This window comes from Geotrypetes seraphini, chromosome 5 (assembly GCF_902459505.1).
Source record: "Geotrypetes seraphini chromosome 5, aGeoSer1.1, whole genome shotgun sequence".
NCBI lineage: Eukaryota > Metazoa > Chordata > Amphibia > Gymnophiona > Dermophiidae > Geotrypetes > Geotrypetes seraphini.
The window spans coordinates 221,382,267-221,396,866 of record NC_047088.1 but is presented as its reverse complement, the minus strand read 5'-3'; the positions used below and the strand labels follow the sequence as shown (position 1 = coordinate 221,396,866).

At 42.0% G+C, this 14,600-nt stretch overlaps 1 protein-coding gene across 4 annotated transcripts in view; it reads right to left on the bottom strand.

Annotated features, from left to right (window-relative positions):
- The window catches only part of CACNB4 (calcium voltage-gated channel auxiliary subunit beta 4), a 323,418-nt gene that overhangs the window by 89,476 nt on the left and 219,342 nt on the right, over nt 1-14,600 (bottom strand). The window contains exon 1 of one of the 4 annotated variants that reach the window (XM_033946683.1): nt 4,991-5,070. The exons of the other annotated variants lie outside the window; for them this stretch is intronic. The gene's annotated coding sequence lies outside the window, so the exon portion shown is untranslated. Of the gene's footprint in view, nt 1-4,990; nt 5,071-14,600 lie in introns of those variants that run through there. 4 annotated transcript variants of the gene reach the window in all.

Here is a 14,600-nt window from a genome sequence, read left to right as displayed (position 1 = left end):
ACATAGCAGTGGCCCGTGATGTCAGTTCAAAAGTATCATAAATTGAACGGACCATAAACTTCCTGAGTTGCAAAAGGCTGGAGGTGCATTGTTGAAATGCAGGAAGTTTACGGTCCGGAATATACTTTTGAAAAGAGGCCACCTGTTGGATGAGATATTTCAGGTAAAAAGAGAAGTGAAACGCGTAATTACCTGAACGGTTGGCCAACATCGCATTTTGGTAAAGACGTTTCCCAAATTTATCCATGGCCTTGCCCTCTCTGCCAGGAGGGACAGAGGCATATACACTAGCTCCCGTAGATTTCTTCAGGGTCGACTCCACCAGCAGAGACTCATGGGGAAGTTGGTGTTTGTCAAACCCTGGAATAGGAATCACTTTATAAAGTGATTCCAGTTTCCTAGGGGCTCCTGGAATTGTTAGAGGAGTTTCCAAATTTTTGTAAAAAGTTTCCCTCAAGATGTCATGGAGGGGTAACTTCAAAAACTCTTTGGGAGGTTGGTCAAAATCCAAAGCATCGAGAAATGCCTTGGATTTTTTAGAGTCAGACTCTAGAGGAATTGAAAGGGTGTCTGACATCTCCTTTAGGAACTTGGTGAAGGAGGAGTGCTCTGGCTTACTAGCAGGATCCTGCACCGATGGATCATCCTCATCAGACGAATAATCTTCCTCGGTACCGAGGGGATCGTCAGAGTCATCCCACAAGTCAGGGTCCCGTACCGATTGAAGACGGCCCTGAGAAAGGGGAGTGAAGGTTTCGGTATGCTTGGTCTTGCGTACCGATTTCCCTGAACGTGTCGATACTGTACCTGGTGACTGCACAACGGTACGGGTGTCAGAGAACGGTACCGGATCAGAAGCCGAGTAAGCAGTACGCCTAAGAGACTTCGGCTCTGCCGACAGAACAGGCATGGATATAGATTTTTGCGGTGCCGATAATGTCGATGCCGATAAAAGAGGCTGGTCGAAAATCGGCACCGGAGGCTCAGTAGGTACCGACACTGGAAGGCTCAGAGTCAATAGAGCCGGGAGCAATTGTTGCAGTTGCTCCTTAAGTTGGACCTGTAGGATGGAGGCAATACGCTCATCCAGAGTCGGTCCCGATGGCACCGGTACCGCTTTTTTCTTGCTCAGTACCTGCGGTGCAGCTCGACGCTCAGGCGAAGTCGATGCCGATGAAGAGGCAGTAACTTCAATGGGAGCGGAGCGCTTACGGGGCCGGCGCGCAGTCTGCAGGACTTGGCTCACTGCATGCTCGACTGGCGGCCCGAGAACAGTAGGGGAAGGCTTCTTAGCCGGCTTACCTACGGGGTGCGACACCGGCGATGGATCTTGCGGTGCCGACACTACCGGTGTCGATTTGGAGGAAGTTGCAGGAGTCGATACCGGTGGAACTTCCATAGCGATACCGAAAAGGATCCGCTGTTGTATTTGCCGATTTTTTTAAGTTCTCTTTTGAAGAGAACTACAGCGGGTGCACGTTTCTGCCCTATGGTCCGGACCCAGACACTGCAGGCACCACTTGTGCGGGTCGGATAATGATATAGGGCGCGCACACCGCTGACACTTTTTAAAACCCGGTGAAGGGGGCATGAAGGGAAAAACGGCCGTAGCAAAATCGAAGCCCAAGGCTTCGATGGTGCCAACAGGCCCCGCCGGGGCCGACCGAAAAAAAAAAAAAAATCGAAAAAAGTGATTTTTATTTTATTTTTTTTTAACACAAACGAAATAAAATAAGAAAGAGAAAAATTCTCGAAGAAAAAGAACGCGCGAGCGGGAAGGCGAGTAACAATGAAAAAATTTCCAACAGCCGTTGGAAACACGCGTCTTCTTAGCTCCGCGGAAACTAAGAAACTGCGGACCGCGCGCCTTCGTCAGGCGGGAAGGCACTTACGCACGCGCAGTGCGGCCTAACTAGAACTTTCTAAGTTCTTAGAGTGCAATCACTCTAAAATTGTCCGTACCGGGGCTCCGTCGGTGCCGTTACCCATCAGTCAAGAATATGCTGCCTGCTTGTCCTGGGATAATACTCTGTATTTTGGAGTGAGGAATAAACCGATCTGCTATGCTCTTTAGGATACAAACTTGTGATCAATTCTATTACAAATTTTATTTCAATGAGATCAAACGAGTAGAGACACTTTTATTGTATTAAAATAGATATACTTTTTCTCTTTTAATCTCTAGGAAAATGGTAGATTGTTACAGAATGCATTATTTTTTTCATGGAAACAAAACACAGCTGTCTAGTTTTTCTGGTTTCCTTGTATTATTCGTTCAATCAGTAATTGCTTGTTTAATTACCAGGCTTTAGTCCTCCTCTGCAAAAGTGAAAGAAAGCATGCTGCTGTGCAAAATCTCTCTCAATTATCAGTGATTCTCAACTCTAATTCCTATCGCCTCACCCCCACCCCCCAAAAAATATCATGTTTCAGGATAACCACAATGAATACATGAATGGCATAATTATACACTTTTGGTCTGAGAACTGGTTTCTTGGCTTATATTGACTATCCTGAAAATTGGGTCTTTGGGCTGGAGCAGGACTAAGGGCTCCTTTTACTAAGCTGCGCTAGCGGTTTTAGCGCGTGCACTAGACGCTAATGCCACCATTGAGCTGGCGTTAGTTCTTGCCACGTAGCGCGGGGGCAGCACACGCTAAAAACACTAGCGCACCTTAGTAAAAGAGGGGGTAATTTTGCAAGCTTGCCCCTCTCCCTTCACCATCCAATACCTCTCTACAGGTCTACAGCAGCCTTTGGCTCTTCTGATACCGAAGTACAGCTGCCTTTTCTTCCTGACAGCCCATCTACTCTATTGGCTAAGGAGAGATAGGTTGGTGGAGAGTTGCACCAAGCAAAAAAACAAAAGGAATTGACCTGAAAATATCCACAAAGAAGAAAATCCGGAGAAAACCCAAAAAACTCTGTGGAGTGACGATGTTCCTAAATGGACTTTATTTGAAAGTGTCAACGTTCCAACGGTACACTGAAATCATCCACATAAAATAATTTCATCCACTTAAAAATAAATCATCCACCTAAAAGCTTTAAAGGACCTAGTCCACTAGGGATACAGGACCCAACACGGTCCGCGTTTCGACAAAAAGTCTTCTTCAGGGGTCCTATAAATAATGAGGGATACATTAAGAATGCATGTAAGTTATGAATAGTAGTGGTGATAAGATATAAGACTGTGAATGATATCTGACATGCAAAGAGTATGAAAGATATGTGATAAAAGACAGTGATGTAAATGGCACTAATAAAACTGAGTTGGTGAAAAAAGTGATAAATATCATAAATATGTGAAAACAGAAAATATTTGAGTCTATGCAAAATGCAGAGTGAAGTGAAAAACTTAAATGTATTATAAAAATGGTGGACATGCGAAGACCATGCTAAACAAATGATCAGTGAATACTTGTGTTTAAACAAACTAGAAAGACACAAAGGGAACTATATAGGACAAAAAATGAATGAAGAATACCTTCCTCATTCCTCCAACTGTACAAGATTATGCTGAAAGGAGCAGAGTGCAGGAGTCTCTGCTGCAGGTATAACTTTAAAAATGTTAAAATCTATTTCACATAAGGCAGCCTGGTAGTTCTCTTGCAGTACTGTGTCATGCAGAAGCCCCAGGTTTGATTCCTAGGTCTGGCTTCTGATCCCCCTGCAAGCCGTGGCTAGAGAGCATTCATGGTCTCTAGCTAAGGGGGAAGGGGTATCAGCCATTACTAAACAGTAATACCCACTGGCCAGACTTAGACTTAGGTGGCCCCCTAGCTAAGGATCATCACTACAATGGCTGGATTGGGTGGGGGCTATAAAACAGGAGAAAAAGCCCAGAAGTTACATATGAAGGATCATGGCACTACAGCTCAAGGTGATGGTTCTGACTCGGTGTATATAAATTCTGGAAGAGCAATTTATAAATAAATAAAAAAAGAAAAGAAAGAGCAAAGCCCAAAAAATTAATTGCATATAGATTAAGCACTGGCCTGGCTGAAATTTATCTGCCTCTAAAAGTTAAACAAGCATGCTGGCTAATACAGCACACATACTTCAAGCCAGGCTAGAAAAAGATGTACCCTGGGGTACGTATAATGCATGAACATAGCATTTTCCAGTGTATCTATGACTGTTTCTGAATGGTCAGTGTTTAGGTGTGAAGAGAAAGAGAGGAAGGAGCATGAAGAAGAATAAGCAAGAGAGAGATCAAGGTTCTGCAGCCTATCTTTACAGACTAAGCTTCTAACAATTGTAGCTTCCAGTATCTTCTTCTGTTATAATTTGGTAAATGTTTGAAACAATGGCTCTCAATTGACAAGAAACACCTGTCCTTATCACATCTGTTGAAATTCCAGGACTTTGCAGGATACTCCCCAGTACTATGCAAATGGTTCTTTGTTAATCTCAAGTACTGGTATTTTAGAAGTCATTTAGTGGCATTCTAAGTTCTTTTGCTAGACTGAATGGGCAGGAGCCATTCAGTCTATCTTCAGACATTCCCAGGATCAGATTTGTTTGATATAATATCCCAGGATCCTTTGTTTGCACTATGGACACAGCCATACACAGTAATGTAATGCTGAAAATGGACTTTTCTTTTAGAAAGTTATCCAAACCTTTTTTAAGCCCTACTAAGCTGTTTTTCTCTGGCATTCTCTGGCAATGAATTCCAGAGTTTACACGTCTCCTTCCATTTTCGTGGGGGTTAGGGTCAATGAAAGCTCGCGAATACAAAAAAAAAACCATGAATAATATTTTGCTATCTTATTCACGGTATTATGGTTAAATCCCTCGCGAATACTATGAAATCACACATATAAATTATTATAGATATTCATGATTGTTTAAAAAAAATCAAGTTATGTATTGCAGTTCTTGCATTGTACTATATACTTTAGCAGTACAATTCAGGTACTGTACAGTATTAAAGCATGGTTCATATACAGTATTATAATGGTAAACATAATACTGTAACACGTACCTATCTCTTATTCAGGTGGTATCTTCATCCTTGTCGTCCTTTACATGTTCTGCAATCGGTGCAGGAGGACGCAACAAAGAGGATGTGCGCACCAGGTGCATCCTTAGGCAGTGGAAGTGGATCTTCGGTGTCTTCATCTTCATTATCTTGTACATGTTCAGTATGCGGTGCAGGAGTAGGAGGAAGAGGAGGAGATGAAGGAGGTGCCTCTTCATGGGTGGCTGATGCAGAAGTACTGAAATTTTCTCACTGTATGCTGCCGTTTGCCCAACCACACTGAAGCAAGTGCTGAAAAAAAGCACCAAACTTTTTCTCAGCTCTCCAGGATGACATCATTCGGGGATGGGGGGTGGGGGGGTGGAGCCAGCAAAATAAAAACCGCAAATAATCCAAGTTGAGAGTGCTGTGCTGAAGCCATGAATATGGAGGGAGAAGTGTAATCCAGAAAAGGAGAGAAAGTTAATATATTATAGGTGTTATACATTTACAAAAACAAGGAAAAAAGGACCTCAAACACCCAACCCTCACCCTCCAATGAGAGTCTTACTGGGGTATGATTTTTATCATCGGTCCAAAATTTTTTAATTTTTATTTTTAATTTTTATTATTTTCAACTATTTTATCAATTTAATTTGTTAATTACAAAAAATCAAGTGAATTAATCACCAAAATTTTAAACTATATCCACATTGATGGAAATCCAAAAAAGGCACTTAGCTTGTGATGATGTGGGACAAAAAAGCCCAAGAAAATCCTTGTTGGGTTCAGCTGTGTAGTCCTTTTATGAGTCCATAAGTCCGACGGCAGCTCAACTGTTTTACAAATTCACTGCTTCATCAGGGACACATTGTGAAAATCATAAAATATGTGGATTTCCAGATGCTGTTTGCAGACTTTAATAATTTAGCATTTCCATATAGGATCCTATATGCTTCATTCATTTCTAGGAGGAAGAGGAGGAGACGAAGTGGGTGCCTCTTCATGGATGTCTGATGCAGAAGTACTGAAATTTTCTCTCTATATGCTGCCGTTTGCCCAACCACACTGAAGCAAGTGCTGAAAAAAGCAACAAACTTTTTCTCAGCACTCCAGGATGACGTCATTCGGGTGCGGTGTTTGGGGGGGGTGGAGCCAGCAAGATAAAAACCGCAAATTATCTAAGTCTAGAGTGCTTTGCAGAACCCATGAATATGGAGGGAGAAGTGTAATTACAAATTGAGTGAAAAAAATATTTTCTCCAGTTTGTTTTAAATCTACCACTTGGCTTTATTGCATGCCCCCTAGTCCTATTTTATTTTGGGAAAAACTAAACAAGTGACTCACATCTACCTGTTCGACTCAACTCCGTATTTTATAGACCTCTATCATATTTCCCCTCAGATGTCGTTTTATCATTATTCGATAACAGGAGAATGTTTTCCTTTTTTTTATTTTGCAGTTGAAACACTGTATTAATGGGGTTCTAAGGAATCTGACCCCACTTTATTTATTAATTTTTTTATTTGTTCAATTTTCTATACCGTTCTCCCAAGGAAGCTCAGAACGGTTTACATGAATTTATTCAGGTACTCAAGCATTTTTCCTGTCTGTCTTGGCGGGCTCACAATCTATCTAATGTACCTGGGGCAATGGGGGGATTAAGTGACTTGACCAGTGTCACAAGAAGCAGCGTGGGTTTGAACCCACAACCTCAGGGTGCTGAGGCTGTAGCTACACTGTGCTACACTCTCCCCCTTGTTATAATAAGCATATTGGAGATTCTAGTGTTATTTCTGTACTGAGTTATTGCTCTTTTTCAATAAAACAGACTTGACATAAAATGTCTTTTTATCAATGTATCATTGCTGAGTGTGAAAACAAAAAATTTATAGCTATATCAAGAAATTTGCTCAATTAAGCAAAATAATAGCAAATTTTAAGGAAAATGGAGCTTTATGTAATCAGTGGTTTTGAGAAACCCAAGAATGGGCTTTTAATTTAAAAAAAAAAAAATTTAATTTCCGATCGAGCAAAATCATATTCATGGGATAAACTTCAATTTGCACAGCTTTTCTAACTTTAGGTTTTTCTGAACAACCCTAATGGTCCATATTTATTTCAATATTATTTTGCTAATAGAAATTTGAAGCATAGGGACTAAATCTGTTAGGAAAACCATTTTTTTAAGAAAGGGCATAGAAACTACGTATTACAGTATTTCCTTCCAACTGGTCTTGCTACTCCAATCTCTCCTGGGCAATCAGCAGCTTGGATTGAGGTGGAGGAGTTCTAGCAGCAGGGGGGGGGGGGGGAAACAGAGATGCTCCAGAACGTACGCAGGCAAAACTAGTCTCAGTTAGGACACTGGTCTTTGACCAAAGGGCCGCCGCGTGAGCGGACTGCTGGGCACGATAGACCACTGGTCTGACCCAGCAGCGGCAATTCTTATGTTCTTATATCTCAAACAAGACTTTTTGGGAGATTCTTCAAAGAAGGATCAGCAAGCAAATCTCTGTCCATAGGTCTTACTACTTTAGAAGCAGATGTACTTATGACTTCAGTCTTATTCTTCCTTTTTTTCTGCCCCATACTCCTATTCACAAAAACTGGCCAATAAAGTCAGTCTTACCATATCTTAATGGCATCAGTCACTAAAGTAGAGGATCAAAGACAGTCTCCTGATGTTCTCTGACACTCTCTGGCACTTCATGGTGCTCCAAGGGAATCCCAAGGGCCCTGACATGCCCCTTTGGTCACACTCTTGCCAGCATCGATAGATGACATCAGATGCCTTCAATTCGGGGGAATCACCCAGGAAGGAGCTCTAATGTCAATGTTTCCTTTCCAGCACCTACTGGCTTGCCTTCTCACAGCCCTTCTCAGTTGACTCCTTTTTTAATGTATCTGGTATGGGTTTCCAGCATGGTATTTTGAAATAACATCCAAGCCTGATATAATTTTTTAACTTTTGAAGCTGCTCCTCTAAGTTTCTTTTAATACCATTCCCCTCGTGTTATCATAGTCTCCTTTTTTAAAGCTAAATGCTTTTGTATTGGATTTCCTGTGTGAACTTACTCCAGGGATTATAACAAATCTGATCAAATTATGATCACTGTTTTCAAGTGGCCCCAGCACCATTACCTCCTGCACCAAACCATATTGTTCCACTAAGGACTAGGTCTAGAATTGCTTCACCTCTTGTCCTTTCCTGAATCAGATGCCCCATAAAGCAGTTTCTTGATTTCATCAAGGAATTATACCTCCCTAGTATGATCTGATGTTACATTTACCCAATCAATATTGGGGTAAATCCTGGAGTAATGTCCAGTCTCTTTATTTGTAACTGTATTGAACTCTGCTGGGTAAATGTGGGATATAAGCGCGTATTGTACTTTGTTGTACGTTGGTAAATATGATTCTTTGATTCTGTCCCGGCTTTTCTACTAACTCGTATTTAACTAAACTTCCCCCATCTTTCCAACAGTTGCTTGAGTGTCTATACGTGTGAAGTTTAATAGAATGTGAAGTGTTGTTTGGAGTGTGATCCATGGTGCAGAATGCTGATTCGAGTTCTATTTTTAGATATATCGAATCCCATTTTCTGCATTATTTAACTTAGAAAGAAGCTGAAAGTTTTAATGGGCACGTGTAAGGAAAGTTATTAGTGAAACAATTCTTTACTTGAGAGCTTTCTATTTTTGGTTTTTCCCCTCTTTTATGTTAGATTGAAATAATTAGATGAATGAAGTTCTAAATGTAGTTTATCTACATGATTGCATGGGTTTTCCCTGATCTCAGTCTTAATAGACATTTTTCTGTGTAGGTTCTGCAGATGGTTATAACAAAAAGTCATATTCTTCCTACTAGTTTTTACTCAGCGTGAGTTCTGTGGTTTTTTTTCTGAGTACCCATTAAAGTAAAATGTTAACATAGTCACATAAAAAGTCAATTATGCTGAATCACCAAATGCATTTTAAACACTGAGGCCCTGATATTCAAAGATAATTATCTAGGTAGCATCAGTTGTTATCCAGACAATTCCTCTAGCCAGCACTATCTGTTGATTTTCAGCAGTAGTCAATGGTTAGTACCACTGATAATCCTTACAGACTGTAGTACTAGGGTGATATGTGTACGGAGCAACAAGTTATCTGGAGAGCAGTGATATTCAGTCTGCAGTGTTTAAAAATTATATATATTGCATTTGATATATCGCTAAAGGCCTGCATTTAAGTATCTAAGTGGTGTACACAGTAACGTAGCAAAGTAAGTTGGTGCCTGGGGTGGTAGCATCCAGCATCACTGAGCTGTATGCCCCCCTCCTACTTCTACCTGCTGCTTGAGCACCCCCCTCCCCCCCGCATACCTCTTGACATGTATGCCACACAAGCAGCATCTTCCTCCTGCTTCAGCTTCCCTCTAACATCACGTCCTGGCCCCGTGAACAGGAAGTGACATCAGAAGGGAGCTGAGGCTGGCACAAGCAGCAAGTAGAAGATGCTGCTTGCATCGGCAAACATTTAAAAGGGTATGCGGTGGAGAGGGGAGAGGAGCAGAGGCACCGACACTGGCACTCCCTGCGAAGATGGCACCCGGGGTGATCCGCCACTTGCCCCCATTACTATGCCACTGGGTCCCGCCTTGAACCACAAGGTAATGGCAGAATATAAATCACTAATGTAATGTAATGTATATATAGTATATTAAAATACAAAAGAAAATGAATAAGAGAGGAGTGGGTAGTAGGGGGGTCAATTGACCAAAGAGGGATAAGGTTCCATAAAGAGGTGGGTTTTGAGTTGTTTCTTAAAGGCTGTAACAGTTGGCTGATTTCTTATATGAAGAAGAAGGTCATTTCAGAGTTAGGCCAACGGCTAGACGGTGAAGAAAGGGTGATGAGGTTGTTATCAGCTGAGCAAAGGAAACAGGGAGGTGTATATGGTATAAGAAGCCTGTTGAGGTAGGAAGGGGCGGTAGGAAGACGGGATTTGTAAACTAACAGAAGAATTTTGTATTTAACTGGGGTAACGGCAGGAAGTCAGAGTTCAGAATTTTTTGGTAGGGAGATAACCTGTTAAATAGCCCCTCTTAAGCTAATAAGGCCTTTGCATCATAGAACCAACCCCCATGAATTATTCCTCATTAAGATGGACCAATCAAGACCTTATTCTGTCTAGAGTCAATGACAGAAATAGGTATTAATGCCTATGGACACACAAATCCATGGAAATAACTTGGGATTTCCTGGACATTAGTCAGTGTTTGTGAAAAGTGAAAAAGGTGGTCTCCAGCCCAGCAGAGAGATGGGAGAGATGCCCCCAAGGAAATGGAGCCTGCCAAAGTGGGGCGTGACATGAATCTCTCTCTGGGCCATGTTAAGACAGGCTTCCACTGAGAGAAAAGAGACAGAAACAGATATGCTGTAATTTTATTTTAATCAGACATCTTTTGAGCAGAATTTTGCCTGACAGCTGCCATAGCAAAGTTTAAGTTCTCTATAATATTACCAAAATCTGACCTCTCCTCTCTGAGCACACTGCCAAAACCCTTATCCACACTCTTGTTTAGATTACTCCAACGTGATTCTTTCAGGTCTTTCATTCAACCATCTCTCTCCCCTTCAATCTGGTCAAAATTATACTGCACGACCTATATTCCGCCAGAGCTGCTAGACTTGCATTAATTACCCTTCTCCCCAAGTCACTTCACTGGCTCCCCATCCATTTCCAAATACAGTTCAAATTCGTCTTACTGATTTACAAGTGCATTCGCTCTGCAGCCTCCCAATATCTCTCCTCACTTATCTCCTCCTATGCTCCCCCCCCCCTGAACTCTGTTCATTAGGTAAGTCTCTCCTATCCGTACCCTTCTCCCCCAATACCAGCTCCAGACTCCGTCCCGTCTATCTTGTTGTGCCATACACCTGGAATAGACTGCCTGAGTCATTACATCAGGCTCCGTCTCTAGCAGTATTTAAATCCAAGCTAAAAGCCCACTTTTTTGAGGTTGCTTGCAACTTCTCTCACTCAGGGCTCCTTTTACTAAGGTGCGCTAGTGTTTTTAGCGCACACACAAGATTAGCTATAGCACGCACTAGCCAAAAAATTATCACCTGCTTAAAAGGAGGCGGTAGCGGCTAGCGCGCGCAGCATTTTAGTGCGTGCTAAGCACACTATAAAACCGCTAGCGCGCCTTTGTAAAAGGAGCCCTCACTGTAAGATACCTATGTCCACCCTACCATTCTCTCTACAAGAAACTCCCCAACTCCTATATATCCTGTTTGTCTAAATTAGATTGTAAGGTCTTCTGAAAAGAGACTGTCTACACGTTAAACGTACATGTATAGCACTACGTTTGTCTTTCAGGGTGACGGGTCAAAAGCGCGCAAGAACAAAAGCGCGCCGACAACCGAGCGTGGACAACTGAGTGCAGGGCTTAATCGCGTCTAAGAAAACCCATATTTTAAAGGGCTCTGACGGGGGGTGTGGGGCCCCCCACTCTACTTAATAGGGATCACGCTGCCTCACGCTGCTATGTTGGGAGGGTGTGGGGGTGTAACCCCCCACATTACTGAAAACTTAACTTTTTCCCTGTTTTTTAGGGAAAAAGTTAAGTTTCCAGTATAATGAGGGGGGTTACAACCCCCCACAACGTCAGTGCGATCTCTATTAAGTAAAGTGGGGGGTTCCCCACCAACACCCCCCGTCAGAGCCCTTTAAAATACTGTTTTTCTTCGGCGCGATGAAGTCCTGCGCTCAATTGTCCACGCTTGGTTGTCGGCGCGCCTTTGTCCTCGCACGCTTTAGACTATGAACCGTCTTTCAGTGCTATAGAAATGATAAGTAGTAGTAGTAGTAAGTCCGGTTTAGTAAACAGTGTGTAAGTTAGAGCAAAATATAAGAATATAAGAATTGCCATACTGGGACAGACCAAAGATCCACAAACCCAGGATCCTGTCTCCAACAGTGGACAACCCAGGCCCAAGTACCTTGTTAGATCCTAGGTATAAGCAGTGGATTTCCCAAAGCCATCTCAATAATGGCTTCCGGACTTCTCTTTTAGAAAATTATCCAAACCTTTTTTAAATCCTGCTAAGCTAACTGATTTAACCACATTCTCTGGCAACGAGTTCCAGAGTTTCTCTGGTTTGTTTTAAATCTAATACTTAGTAGCTTCATTGCATGCCCCCTAGTCCTAGTGTTTTTGGAAACAGTGAACAAGCGATTCATACTCCACACTCCACACAGTATTTTATAGATCTCTATCATAGCACCCCTGAGCCGTCTCTTCACCAAGCTGAAGAGCCCTTAGCCGCTTTAGCCTTTCCTCATAGGGAAGTTGACCCATCCCTTTTATCATTTCTGTCCCCTTCTCTGTACCTTTTCTAATTCTGCTATATATTTTTTTGAGATACGGTAACCAGAACTGCACACGGTATTCGAAGTGCAGCCATACCATAGAGCAATATAAGGGCATTATAACATTTTCATCTTTGTTTTCCATTCTTTTCCTAATAATTCCTAACATTCTATTTACTTTCTTAGCTGCCACCACCACATGTTGTATTGAATCTGTGAGGAAACATTATAAGATAGCATCTGAGACAAAGATATGTTAAGTTTTTACATATTTTCTTTAATCAGAAATACTTAAAATTTCTACTTAATTTGTAATATTAATTTGAGCTAAATAAAAGCCAAAAGTAATTTACAAGAATAATAGTATTAATTGGGCCTGTTTTACAAAGCCGCGCTAGTGGCTGCCACAAGGCAACAGCCCTGAAGCCCTTTAAATCTCTATGGGCTTCGGGGCCGTTACCGCAGCTTTGTAAAACAGGCCCATTGTGGTCATCTCTTGTTCATAGCTTGGAAGAATTACCAATTTCTCTAACAAGTGTATTTAATTTAGACCAGCTTTTATCAAGCTACGCTAGAGGTTTTTAGTATGGACTGGTGAGGTAAATGCTCCTATGAGTGTCAGAGCAATTACCTCACCGGCCTGCGCTAAAAACCTCTAGTGCAGCTTAATAAAAGAGGGGGGTTATTTTACATTACTATTCCATGTTTTTTTTCCAGAATAATTCAGAGCTGATTATAGTAAATATAAAAACATGTCCTATTAATTACAAACCTAATATTTGGACAACAATAAGGACAACTTTGGGTAGCCAGCACTGAATATTTGTGCTAACTGGCTGAAGTTAAGCCACCAACGCCTCTTCTTTTAATTCAACTAATTTTTTGGTAAGCTACAATTTTCCTACACAAAATTTAAGGGTCCTTTGATTAAGGCGCGCTAACCAGTTTAGTGCATGCACTAATCAATTTAGCGCATGCTAAAGATTAGCAAGCGCTAAATGCTAAAGCGCCCATAGAATATAATGGGCACCTTAGGGCTCCTTTTATCAAGGCTTTTTCGACTATGAACCCACATATATGTATGTCAGGCTTATATCACCTGACATCCTGATTTGATGGTTTATGTCAGTGTTCTTTTTTGGGTTGGATGTCATGTTTTTCATTTCAGTGGGACAGAGAGTGTATCTGTCACACAATGTGAGAAGTTTTTCAGTACAGCTTGGGACAGGGGTCTCAAAGTCCCTCTTTGAGGGCCGCAATCCAGTCGGGTTTTCAGGATTTCCCCAATGAATATGCATGAGATCTATGTGCGTACACTGCTTTCAATGCATATTCATTGGGGAAATCCTGAAAACCCGACTGGATTGTGGCCCTCAAGGAGGGACTTTGAGATCCCTGGCTTGGGAGTTACAGCATTTAATTTTTAGACAGTTTATGTATATATGGTGGGTAACAATTATTTTTATTTTGTTGTAGGTGGATCCCCTGATAAAGCTGAGTGTGAAACAGAATCCTGTTGGGATTGTTTTAAAACAGTGTCTCACAAACTTTCTGGCCAGTGGCACACTAAATCAGGGGTAGCGAACTCCGGTCCTCGAGACCCGTATTCCAGTCGGGTTTTCAGGATTTCCCCAGTGAATATGAATTGAAAGCAGTGCATGCAAATAGATCTCAAGCATATTCATTGGGGAAATCCTGAAAACCCAACTGGAATACGGCTCTCGAGGACCAGAGTTCTCTACCCCTGCCCTAAATCCAGTGCCCCAGCTGGAAGGCACCCGGAAGTGCGATGATGTCGTGCACATGCATGATGTCATCGCGTTGACATCCGTGCATGCGAAGAGGCCCATCTGTCCATGACCCGCTTCGGTGGAGGGATCCTGGAGGTGCGGGGAGAGAAGAGACGTCGGTCATGAGGAGAGTCTTCTATGCCGGCTGACTTCCTACAGGACATGCCTCTTGACGTCCTATAGGCTGTCAGCCGGCATGGAAAACTCTCCTCCTTGCCAGTGTGTCGCCGCACACCTGAAATCCTCAGGAGGCACACCGTTTGCAATACACTGTTTTAAAAGATAAGTGCCATATATTCCCGCTTATTAATTTTTGTTCAGCAATACAATTTGAAATGTGAGCACATGTTTTTGAGCAGTAAGCAAGTTAGCTATTAAAAAAAGAAATAGAGGTTTTGACCTATGATTGACATTGTTAAACAGGTCCAACCAGTAAGCTCCTATGATTAATGGGTGCCATTAAATTGCGTTCCTTCAGATAGC